Below are 13,393 nucleotides of genomic sequence, written 5' to 3' on the forward strand. Positions count from 1 at the left end.
AATTGCAAATCAACCACAAAGAAATGTTCGTTAGGAAATACAAGAAACCCATGTGCAAATATATGGAAAAAATCGGCCAAGAATGGGACCACCCTAACCGAATTCGGTTAGGGTAGTTTGGGGAAGGCGTGCATAAGGGTTGCAGCATTTGGGGCCTATCTCTCTAAATAAATCTAGACTATATTTAAATGAGCTAACTAGTTAAATATCCTAGGTCAAATAAAAATAAATTATCTAGTACACCCGGCAACCTAAGACTTTATAGGGTTACACTAACCTACTAACTAGTTAAAGAGACAACCTAGTACCTAACCTAGGATGGTCCAAAGGGTTAGTTATGGTCAGAATGACTTAAGGGTACTTTATTAATTATCCTAGGACACATAATTAATTAAAATATCAATTTAATTAAATAAATCAAATTGTCAAACCAAAATCCTTATAGTAACCTAGTATAAGTCAAGAAACATCCTAGTACTTAACCTTGGATGGTCCAAAAGGGTTAGTTATGGTTCCAATGACTTAGGGGTACTTCGAAAATTACCCAAGGTACCTTAATTAATTAATTTGAAGAATTAGTTAATAAAGGAAAAATTCAAAAGCAAGGCCGAAATTCTTAGAAATTTTGTTTTCCTATTTTTTGTCAATCGAGGAGCGAGTTTTTAGTAATTAGTCTAATAATTTTTTTAATTTACTTAATTAGCCTAAGTTTAATGAGTCAAGATCAGTTCATAAGAGTTATACTCACGTTCAAACACTAAAAATTGCACAACGAAATCAGTAAACTAACGAAAGGAAAACAGAAAAGTTTCTCTCGACTTGTCTTAGGCGATTTCAAGGTTTTTATTCAAGGTTTCGTGCAAGGTGATCTATGTAGATTTAATTCTACTTAAGGTATGGGTTTCTGTCCTTGAATTCTTTCAACAAGAGTATTTTACATTACCTTGAATCTATGAAATCTCGAAACTAGGGTTGTTTCCCAATGTTCTTGCTGAACGCCCTTTTATCTAGTCATCTTGTTACAAATTCCAATGAGTATATAGATGAAGCATCGATCATGTTTTGGTATATGGTGCTGGAGCATCTTATTAATGTGTAGGTTTCTTGATTTGTAAATATCGAATAAGCCTATAAATTATACTCGTATGATTTTAAGTATTCCTTATGTGAAATAAAGAATGGTACTATGTTAACTTGTGTCCGAAAGTGCTAAGCTTGATGTTTTACGGTTATGGTGTATATTTACTTTTAAACATGACTTGTTGGAGATGATATGTTCATTAATGTATTCATATAAGGCTATCCGAAATGTCTAATAATGTTATTCCAAAGCTATGGTTTAAGATTGGTTAAAAATTCATTCATGAAATTATATTTGAATGAATTTTTGGCTTGTTCAAATAAATTGCTAAGAAGTCATTTCCAAATTTTCTAGGCCACTACGAATTTTATGGCAATCACATATACATAATTATTGAAATGACAATTTAAGCACATCTAAGATAATTCAATGAATCAATATCAGAGGGTATTCCAATCATTGGGACGAGTCCCAACATGCCCTAACCAAATGAACTATGAACAAACGTATTTTACTGAATGAAGTTCTCTACGTCAAAAATCATGTTATGAAGCTACCAAATGAACGTAAGAAAGTAAAGTGAGTATTAACAAATTTAAAAGTGTCTATGTTAAGAAAGTGAACAGAATGAGGTTTTAAAGGAAGTGATACAAGTCTCACTTACACCTAAGATACTATGTTAAGATACTCACGAAGAAGGGTGATAGAATGTTGGAGGCAAGTCTCATTAATACCAAAGATGTTATGTAAGGATAAATTCACATTTCATCAATGTAAAGAAAGGGATGAAAAGTCATGAATATAGTAAATAAACCCCAATCTCGAAGCAATCATCCAAACTTGTTTGAGTCAACTCTAAAAGATAAGAAGATAAAAGAAAGTTAACAAAGCACCGATAGACTAGCTACCAGCTTGTTCTTTCACATGTATATCTCATGAGATGAGAATTCTCCACGGTGGATAAGAGTCTCCGATTATCTCCTAGCATTAGAACTATGTCCAGCCAACATGGGAACTACTCTATGGATTCCACCTAAGAGACCTAAGTATGTTTCGGTCTCACCTTGGCTAGTTAGATCACCCTTTTTCGGTGTAAGGAAGATGCCGGATGTCATGTTTAGCACACATGTTCTATGTCAGTTTATGCTAAAAAAATTTCCTTGGTTCACTTTAGTCGTGAACCAACCCTTTTCGCTGTGGGGTAATCACTTGACATGGATTCACTTTAGCCGGTGAATCACCCCTTTTTGTTATGAGGTGGACACTAGATTTCATGTTAACTAGCATAATCTAGGATTCACTTTGATCGGGGAATCACCAGTTTTCGGTGTGGGGAAGACGTTGGATTTCATGTAGCTTCAAATGATCTTTATGCTACGTACTTCTCTAAGGAAATAACAAGAAAGGAGTGATGTAAGTTCAAGGCAAACAAAGAGAGTAAGATCTATGAATGTCAATGTTGATAATTTTATTATTCCAATAAGTTAAAGGCATAGCCAATAATGAATCCTCATGTTATGAAAATGATTAAGCGAATTGAGATTGCCTTATAATGACTTTATATAATTGACAAAATATCATAGCCAAATAAGATTGGCTTATAATGACTTCATATATTAGGTCAATAATATAATAATAGGACTATTCACTGAAGATTGGTTTATTTGAAGATTCCATGACCCGAATTGTAGTTAAATCATTTCCTTAATCTCTTGAATTACTTACTTGATTAGTTATTGGTATGGGACTATAATGAAACATTGCACTTGTAAGAAAAAGATAGGATAAAAGGGGATTTTTCAACTAGACAAAAATAAGAAGAAGAAGACTTAAAAATAAACTAAGTATGGGGAAAGGGGCTCTCGGGTTCGGAGGGATTGAAATCAAAAAAAATTTTTCGAGTTGTTCTAAAATTATGTTGATTATTCTAAGGTATTGATTTTAAATTGAAAATGAGTCATGTGATTTTAATGCATTAAAATACGTAATGTTCATACTATAATTCATAAATAACGAATTAGAAAAGTCTAGTGATGTCACTTTCAAAAAATAACATGTTCTTATAGGAAGAGTTTTCCTTGATCGTGCATAGTCCTTATGTGTATGTGTTCATATACCCATACTTATTATAAGTGTGTACTAAACCTATACTATTATTATCTTTTAGGTGAAGGTGAGAGAGAAGGTTGAAGAATAATTAATGTTTTTTGGATCATCGTTCTCCAAACTTTGGTAGTTCCTCTTAATCTTCGAGGATACTACAATTATTTACCTAGTCTAGTTCTTAACGATAGCTAGTGGATGTTGTCCCTAACATTTCTTTTTAGATGTTTTTTTCAAAGCTTTTTAATAAGGCCGTTTTAGCAAACAATTACATTATGTATTGATATCTTAATTTAAATTGATTCTTCAATAGTAGATGGTTGTTTTTTATTTGAGTTTAGTAGAATATAAATCTATGTAGAAAATACATGAAGTCTATTTATACTTCATGATGTTTCAAAAGTTTTAAATTTTCTGCAAATTTAACTTATAAATAAGACGAAAGCTAAGAAAAGGCTTGTTTGTGACCTCTGAGTGGTTTACAACTCCGTTCGCAATTTGGATTCAAAAATAAAGGTGATGACAACAAGTAGTGTTTGCACTAAATATCTGGAGTAACTACTTCTACGGTGTTCATTAAGATGTGGTCACTTACCATAAAAGCCTTCAGTATTTGTTCACCAGAAAGAGTTGAATCTTCGCCGGAAGAGATAACTTGAGTTCCTTAAGGATTTGAAATGAGTGTGCATTCCCATACAGGTATGATGTTTTTAGTAGAAGAATTTCATAGTAGATTATTTATGGGTTGTGTAGCCCATGTTGAGCAAAAAAGGAACAAGCTAGTTAAGGATGTTCACAGGATTGCTCGCTTGGGAGTTTGCTTTATGAGCATATCAGATAATAGTGTAACAGTTTGAAATGGGGCAGAATCTTCTTTTGTTAAGGAGGGTAAGGAAAAAGAAGACAGTGATATAATCTTGCTTGAACTTAAGGGTGCAATCTATCATAAGAAAGTGGAGGTTTTCTCACAAGGGGGAGATGGTGTACTTCACTACCAAAGATCATTACGTGTCCTGATGTGGGCAAGTTGAGACAACATATTTCTGCTGAAACCCATAACTCTAGGTATTTTATATATCTATGTACCACAAACATGAAGTACTATATACGGGAAGTCTATTGCTGGAATGACATAAAGAGAGATATAGCAGATCTTTTGAGCAAGTGCCCCAATTGCCAACAAGTCAATGTAGAACATCCAAAAATAGGGGTATGACTCAAGAGATAGATATTCCTACTTGGAACTAGGATATGACCAATATGTAATTCATCACTGGATTACTGTGTATTCGCTGACAACTTGACTCCATTTGGGCGATAGTTGATAGGATGACTAAGTCTTCTTGCTTTTTGGTGATCAAGAATATATATTCGGTAGAAGAATATGAAAAGCTTTACATTAATGAGATTGTGACATTACATGGGGTTCCTTTGTCTATCATCTTAGATAGAGGTCCTCATTTTACCTCTAATTTCTTGAAGTCATTCCAGAAAGGACATGGTACTCAAGTGAACCTTAGCTGATCTTTCATCCGCAAACGGATGGACAGGAAGAGTGTACTATTCTGAACCTTGTTGAAAAAATTGTGTGATCGATTTCAAAGGTAGTTTAGATGATCACCTTTCTCTTATTGAGTTCGTCATTGGTTGGGTTGAAGTTGGTGAATAATCTTTGATAGGGCCATATTATGTCATTTATACTATAGAGAAAGTCCAATTAATTAGAGATAGAGTTTAGATATCCCAAACTCATTAGAAAACTTATGTAGATGTAAGGAGAAGGGAATTAGAGTTCCAAGTTGATAATAGGGTTTTTCTGAAAGTCTCACCTATTAAAGGGGTGATGATATTTTGGAAGAAAGGAAAGCTCAGTATTAGATATGTAGGCCCTTACAATATCTTGAAAGGGGTTGGTAATGTGGCATATGACTTAGAGTTTCTAGCAAAAATTAGCAGTAGTGCATCCGGTCTTCAACATCTCACTCTTAAAAAACGTGTGGGTGATCTAGCCTCTATAGTGCCATTAGAGATTATGGCGGCAAAATATCATTTTTCATATATGGTTGTACTAGTTGAGATTCTTGACCGTCATTTTAGAAAGTTGAGAATCAAAGAAGTCGCTTGAGTCAATGTTTTGTGGAGGAGTTAGTCAGTGGAGGGAGCTAGTTGTGAAGGAGAAGCAACCATAAAAGCCAAATATCCTCACCTCTTTCCTTCCAATTCAACTCCTGCTTGAGGTAATAGTTCTTCTTCAGTTTTGCAGTCATTCTATATGAATTCTGTCTTAGAATCATGTTGTCCCAGTTTGGACTTGCATTTTCAGTATATTTATATGTTCTTGGAAATCAATTCAGTCAGAAACTCATCTCTAGGTATATCCTAGTAGGGTTTGAATCTCTCTCTCTATTCTAGCTAGTTTAGTGTTCATTCGAGAACGAATGTTTCCAAGGGGGAGATAATTAACACCCCTTATTGAAAATAAAACAAAAACTAGTTTCTTAAAAAAATCTACAGGTGCAACAAATGGGGGCCATCGATGGACCATAGACTAACCCATAGTCCGCACTGCAAATCCGTCAATGTGGTGAGAAACCTCAAAATCTTAGCCAGGGAAAATTTTGTTAAGTCATTATCGCAGACTGACCAACGGACCTTAGGTCAGACTACGGTCCTTGGTCAATGACCATCGTTCAACAACCCATTCACCCACTCTATGAAAAGAGCCATGGATGACCAGCTAGGTCCGTAGGTCTGACTATAGGTGGGAACTTATGGACAGTTAAGGGGAAAATGCAGTTGGGCCAACTTGAAATGGTCATAACTCTTTCAACAGAACGCATTATGTGTTTCTTGACCTATCAAAATATAGATAATTGAATTAGCTTTCCATATCCACTGATCTTGCTAAAATCATACCTCCGACTAAAAAGTTATGCCAGCTTTAGTAAAGGACTGTCAAAGCGACCCAACCTATGGACTAAACGACGGACCGTTTGTGTTGGTCATCGTTTGGTCCGACAGCAACTAACCCAATGGTCTTTTTGTATTTTCCCACTTTGTATTAAACTAAATATAAATCATGTTGACCCTAATAATCAGATTGTAGAAAGTTTAAGCAGAGAAAACATAAAAAGAACTTGTCTAATGGAAAATCAAAAAACAGAAGTTAGAATATTAGAAGCATGAAAGGAGAAAAAGGTCAAGAACCCTAGTTCAAAAACGCAGTAAGGTTCCAGCAGTTTCAGCAATGAAATCTAAGTTTCTTTACGTGAATTTGATCACCAGGTATGTTGGATTTAACTAGAGGGTTTCTTTCACCCATTGCGTCCATAGTTTTTAGTCCGTTCTTGATTCTCTTATAATGATTAAACCTAGGGTTCCTAGAATTACAAGATAACTTAATGGTTTAGTTAAGGTATATGTTTTGAATTAGCTTATCATGTTATTACTCAGATTGTTGCTTGATTTCATCAACTTAGCTTGGTATTTCTTTAGGTCTTGAATTACACATGCTAGGTCAGATATTTCAATTATGCAGATATACATGCTTCAGTTTTAATGTATCATTATCAAGTTAAATTTTTCATTCCAAGTTTGCATGTTCAGTTTTAAGTTATCGACTATTTACAGAAAATTCTGACATAATCAGCTAACTATATAAATCAATGGGAGTAGCATAATACCATGTTGAACTAGGGTTCAGTGTACCCAAATACTCCCAGAACTACAAGAAAAGTAGGTTGTAAGTCCTCTTTGTGGGCATCAGTTTAGTGATCACTCTAGCATGCCTTTATACCTGTGGCAGGGTAAATTGGATCCTCTCGATGGGGCGTATACATCAGACTCCACATTTATATCATGTGGTTTATTATCGGTTATTAGTAGCTCCCACAGTTCAATTAGAATCTCTTTCATTGGCCATTTATCAGTATACTCAGTAATCAATTCCAATATGTTATAAATCGGTCATTGCATTCAGTAAGCTCAAGAATTTATTATATAAGGTTCATATTATTATACTTGCTTTTGTACTTGTTCAGTTATGTCTTATTTCAACTTTATTCTAGCCTACATGCTCAATACCATTCAAGTAGTGAAGCATACATGCGCTACATCTACATGTGATGTTGGTTCATTTTCTCAGCATCCAAAACAAGCATAGATAGTTTTCTCGATCTCCAGTTTAGAAGATTCAGTGGTGAGTCCTCATTCACCGAGGATAAAAGTCATGGGTTTCATTTTAATCTTCTAGTTATTTAGTTTATGTTTTTATAGATTTAGGTGGGGCTTGTCCCAGTAGTTCTAGTCAGTTATTGGCTTATTTAAGACATAGGTAGTTTAAACTTAGTGTTGAGTTAGTAACTTCATTGTATTAAACTCATCTGTCTCCATATTATATAAGTTTTAAAATATGGTATTCCCCATCTTTTAATTATAAATTATGATTTAGATTCCACATCAGTTTGTTATATTTAGTATGCTTATGATTATGCAAGCAGGGTTACCTTGGGATCACTTCTGGTCCTAGGTTCCGTGTTAGTGTCTCGGGGTTAGCTCGGGGCATGACATGGGTCTTTCGAGTAATTCGTAGGATGACTATATATGTATATTAGGTATATATTAGACAGTTTTTACACCTTCCAAATTGGATCAAACAAGTTTTCTCTCATCTCTCTCAAGAAATGCTCTTTTTTTCGAAACTCCATTGAAGAACAAGAAGTGCTTCAGGAAGAAGACAAATACTTGAAGGTTTTCATCTAAACTTTCATGGATTCTACATCTCTAAGGTATTGGTTTTCACTCTTGGGATTCTGTCACGACCCAAACCGGGTTGCGACTGGCACCCACACTTACCCTCCTATGTTAGCCAACCAACCAATCTAACCTTAACATTTCAATATAATATCAACAGAAAGTAATGCGGAAGACTTAAACTCATTAAATAAAGACCAATTCATTAACTTCTAAAATTCAACATCTATTATTCCCCAAAATCTGGAAGTCATCATCATAAGAACGTCTATGATCAAATGACTAAACTAAGGGTATTCTAAAAGCTAAAAATACATAAGAAGCTAGTCCATGTGGGAAGTTCAAGGCATCAAGACTTGAAGAAGAAGATCCAGTCCAAGCTAGAAGCATTAGCTCACCCTGAATTTCCGATGTAGTAAGACTGACTTGAATTACTGTTGAGTTGAAGGCGATGGCACGTTTGCTGCACTCCACAAATAAACAAGAAGAGAACATAAAAGTAGGGGTCAGTACAAAACACGGGTACTGAGTAGATATCATCGGCCAACTCAAAATAGGAATCAATATATAGCGAGTAATATCATAAAATCAACTATGATACTCAACATGTAGCAACAACAAATACTATATCATTAACAACTACCGTCAAGTTCACACATGAGGACTCAAGCCTCGATACCATACTCATTTGGGAATCATGTTCATTAGATTGAGTATATTAACATCTTTCAAGATTCATTATCTTTATTTCTCTTGTGTCGGTACGTGACACTCCGCTCCCTCAATATCCATTAATCCTCTTGTGTCGGTACGTGACACTCCGATCTCCTAAATCTATGTGTCGGTTCGTGACACCCGATCCCCTAAATCTATGTGTCGGTTCGTGACACCTGATCCCCTAAATCTATATGTCGGTTCGTGACAACCGATCCCCTAATACTACGTGTCGGTTTGTGACACCCGATCCCCTAATACTACGTATCGATTCGTGACACCCGATCCCCTGATTCTACGTGTTGGTTCGTGACACCCGATCCCCTAATACTACGTGTCGGTTCGTGACACCTGATCCCCTAATTCTACGTGTCGGTTCATGAAACCCGATCCCCTAATCTCCTTCCATCAATTCATCAAGCCTTCTTTCTTACCAAGGCATCATCAATCCCATTATTTTAGTTCATCACGACTTCTTTTATACCAAGGCCTCATTATTAACAAAGAGATTAAGATTTTGCAATATTTGGGATTCAATAACTTCATCATGCTTATATAATCACAATTATATAATTATATTCATGCAAGCATACAATTAAGCACATACCAGGGTTTAAAATATTATCAATACATATCATTCTCTATTAAGAGTTTACTACGAATATCGTAAGAGAAACCATAACCTACCTCCGCTAAGGGTAGGAAGCTATCCCAATGGCCACCAAACTCTATCACACATGCACGAAGCATATCTTCCAACACTTGAATCGTTCTCTCAGACTGACCATTGGTCTGAGGATGGAACGCAGTACTAACGTCCAACCTAGTACCCAATTCCGCATGCAATGTTTTCCAAAACATAGAAATAAACTGCGTACCTCTATCTGATATTATGGATAGTGGAACCCCATGCAATCGCACCACTTCCGAGATGTAAAGTTTGGCTAACTTCTTTGCATTGTAAGTCACCTTGACCGGAATGAACTTAGCAGACTTAGTTAACGTATCAACAATTACCCAAATAGAATCAAACTTTCCCAATGTCTTGGGAAGACCAACCACAAAGTCCATTGCAATTCTCTCCCACTTCCATTCAGGAATGGGCATTCTCTGAAGTGTTCCTCCGGGCCTCTTGTGTTCATACTTTACTTGTTGACAATTTGGACACTTGGCAATAAAGTCAACAATATCACGCTTCATTCTACTCCACCAAAAGTGTTGCTTTAGGTCATGATACATCTTGGTTGCACCCGGATGTATAGAATACCTTGAACTATGAGCCTCTGTCAGAATAGTGTTGATCAAATCATCGACGCGGGGTACACATACCCTTCCCTTGATTCTCAAAACACCTTCCTCATCGATTTGTGCTTCCTTAGCCTCCCCTCGCAATACTTTATCTTGGATTCGCCTTAGTTTCTCATCATCAAACTGTTTTCCCTTAATTTTGTCAAGAAAAGAAGATCTTGACTCCACACTAGCCAACAATCCTCCCTCCTCATTTACTTCTAACCTCATCAAGTCATTAGCCAGAGTCTGAACCTCTCTAGCCAATGGTCGTCTAGAAACTTGCAAGTGAGCTAGACTTCCCATGCTTCCCGCTTTTCTACTTAAAGCATCTGCCACAACATTCGCTTTTCCCGGATGATACAAGATAGTGATATCGTAGTCCTTTAGTAACTCCATCCATCTCCTCTGTCTTAAGTTCAAATCTTTCTGAGTAAAGACATACTGAAGGCTACGATGATCCGTATAGACCTCACACTTAACCCCATATAAATAGTGTCTCCATTGCTTTAATGCAAACACTACCGCAGCCAATTCCAAATCATGAGTTGGATAGTTATGTTCATGCACTTTTAATTGCCTCGAAGCATAAGCAATCACATTCTTCTCTTGCATTAACACTGCACCCAAACCCAAATAAGATGCATCACAATAGACAATGAAATTCTTACCTTTCATTGGCAATCAGAGAATGGGTGCGGTAGTCAACAAAGTCTTGAGCTTCTGAAAGCTTTCCTCACACTCATCCGACCATACAAATGGAACATTTTGCTTAGTAAAGTTCGTCAGTTGGGAAGCAAGAGAAGAGAATCCCTTGACGAATCGGCGGTAGTAGCTAGCTAACCCAACAAAGCTTCTTATTTCTGACACATTAGTAGGTCTTACCCAATTCTTCACTGTCTCAATCTTAGAAGGATCCACCATCACTCCATCCTTAGAAACCACGTGTCCCAAGGAGAACACTGCATCTAGCCAAAACTCACACTTAGAGAACTTGGCATAAAGATTTTTCTCCCTCAACATTTCCAATACCATTCTCAAATGCTCTTCATGTTCCTTCTTGCTCTTTGAGTATACCAATATATCATCAATAAATACGATCACGAAGAGGTCCAAATATGGCTTAAAAATACCATTCATCAAGCTCATGAATGCAGCAGGGGCATTCGTAAGACCAAAAGACATCACTACAAATTCGTAATGCCCATACCTCGATCGAAAAGCAGTCTTTGGCACATCCATTGCCCGTATTTTCAATTGATGATAACCGGATCTCAAGTCAATCTTAGAGAAGACACAAGCACCTTGTAACTGATCGAACAAATCATCAATGCGGGGAAGAGGATACTTGTTCTTTATGGTTACCTTGTTTAGTTGTCTGTAGTCTATACACATTCGAAAACTCCCATCCTTCTTCTTTACAAAAAAAACTGGAGCACCCCAAGGAGATGCACTGGGTCTAATAAAGCCTTTGTTTAACAACTGTTGAAGTTGGGCTTTTAACTCTCTTAACTCCGCGAGAGCCATTCTATGAGGGGGTATAGAAATGGGGTGAGTACCCGGTTCAAGATCGATACAGAAGTCAATATCCCTATCTGGTGGCATACCAAGAAGATCTGTAGGGAACACATCCAAAAACTCGCGAACTACCGAAACCGACTCAATCAAAGGTACTTGGGTAGTGTCATCCTTGAGATGTGCCAAGAAAGCTAAACACCCTTTACTAACCATTTTCTTAGCACGAAGAAAGGAGATGATACGCATCGGATTGGAAGTGTAGTCACCCTCCCACACTAACGGATCTGTCCCAGGCTTGGCTAACGTCACTGTATTAGCATTACAATCCAAGATCGCAAATTGCGGAGAAAGCCAAGTCATACCAAGAATTACATCAAAATCGACCATCTCTAAGATAACCAAGTCTACATAAGTATTGCTCCCCACAAAAGTTACAAGACAAGACCTATACACCCTTTCAACTATCACAGACTCACCCACCGGAGTAGAAACACGAATAGGTATGTCAAGCAATTCACAATGTAAGTTAAGACCATTAGCAAATGCGGAAGATACATAAGAAAATGTGGATCCAGGATCAAATAATACAGAAGCCATGCAATCACAAACCAAAAGATTACCTGTGATGACAACATCAGATGCCTCCGCTTCAGTCCGCCCAGGGAAAGCGTAACAATGGGCCCTATCGTTTGTTTGTCCATTGCCCCTACCATGTTGTAATGTAGTGGCTCCAGTTTGCCCATCACCTCGACCATTTTGGTGACCACCATTACCTCGACCACCACGTCCTCCAGAATGACGGCCCCTACCATGACCACCTCTATCTCTAGCCATTGGGTGTATAACTCTGTTTTGGACAATTCCTCCTAATATGTCCAGTCTCCCCACATCCATAACACTCTCTGGAGTCAAGCATAGGTCTCTCAGAGAAGTGTTGACCAGTCTGAGGTGGACCCCCAACTACAGTCTGTAGTGAAGACTGAGTTGGTTGAACTGAGTAACCTCCGGAACCCTGTCCTCTAGTGTAAGCACCATTAAACTCACCTCCCTTTCGAAACCTTTTTGATGTCGATGTCGTAGTGAAGTCGTCTGGCTTCACTCCTTCCACTTCTATCACAAAGTCTACCACCTCTTGGATGGATTTTGCCGTTGCCGCTATCTGTAAGGCCGAAATCCGCAATTCTGACCTCAACCCCTTCACAAACCGGCGAATTCGCTCTTGTGGACTGAACCATAGTTGGGTGGCATACCGGGATAATGCACGAAACTTAGCCTCATATGCATTGGCCGACATCCTACCTTGCTCTAGGATCAAGAACTCATCCCTTTTCCTATCCCTCAGAGTTCGGGGGATATACTTCTCCATAAACAAGCTAGAGAATGACGCCCAAGTCATAGGTGGTGCCTCTATTGGTTGACACTTAATATGTGACCGCCACCACATTTTGGCATTCCCTTGAAACTGATAAGTCACAAACTCCACACCAAACCATTCTACTATACCCATCTTGTGTACTAGCTCGTGACAGTCAACCAGAAAATCATAAGCATCCTCCGATTCAGCACCCTTAAAGACTGGAGGTTTCAATTTCAAGAACTTACTGAAAAGTTCATGCTGATCATTTGTCATTATAGGCCCAGTAGTCAGACGTGGAAATGTGCCTATGTCCAATGAGGCCTCCATACGAGGAGCCATAGTGGCTGCATGTTGTACTTTTGAAACCGGAGGTGTTGGCGCAGAAAACACTGGAGGTGCCTGACCTTGATCAGACAACCCACTGAGATAGGAGAGAACCTGATTGATCATCTCTGGGGTAGGTTGGGGTGGCAATCCCTCATTCTACACTTGTTCAGTTTCCCCATCCTCCCCTTCTCTTATTACTTCCTCGGTCGGTGGAGGAGTCACTGCCCTAGTATCAGATGGGCTAGGTGCTCGTC

The sequence above is a fragment of the Solanum lycopersicum genome, chromosome 7 (genome assembly GCF_036512215.1).
Source record: "Solanum lycopersicum chromosome 7, SLM_r2.1".
NCBI lineage: Eukaryota > Viridiplantae > Streptophyta > Magnoliopsida > Solanales > Solanaceae > Solanum > Solanum lycopersicum.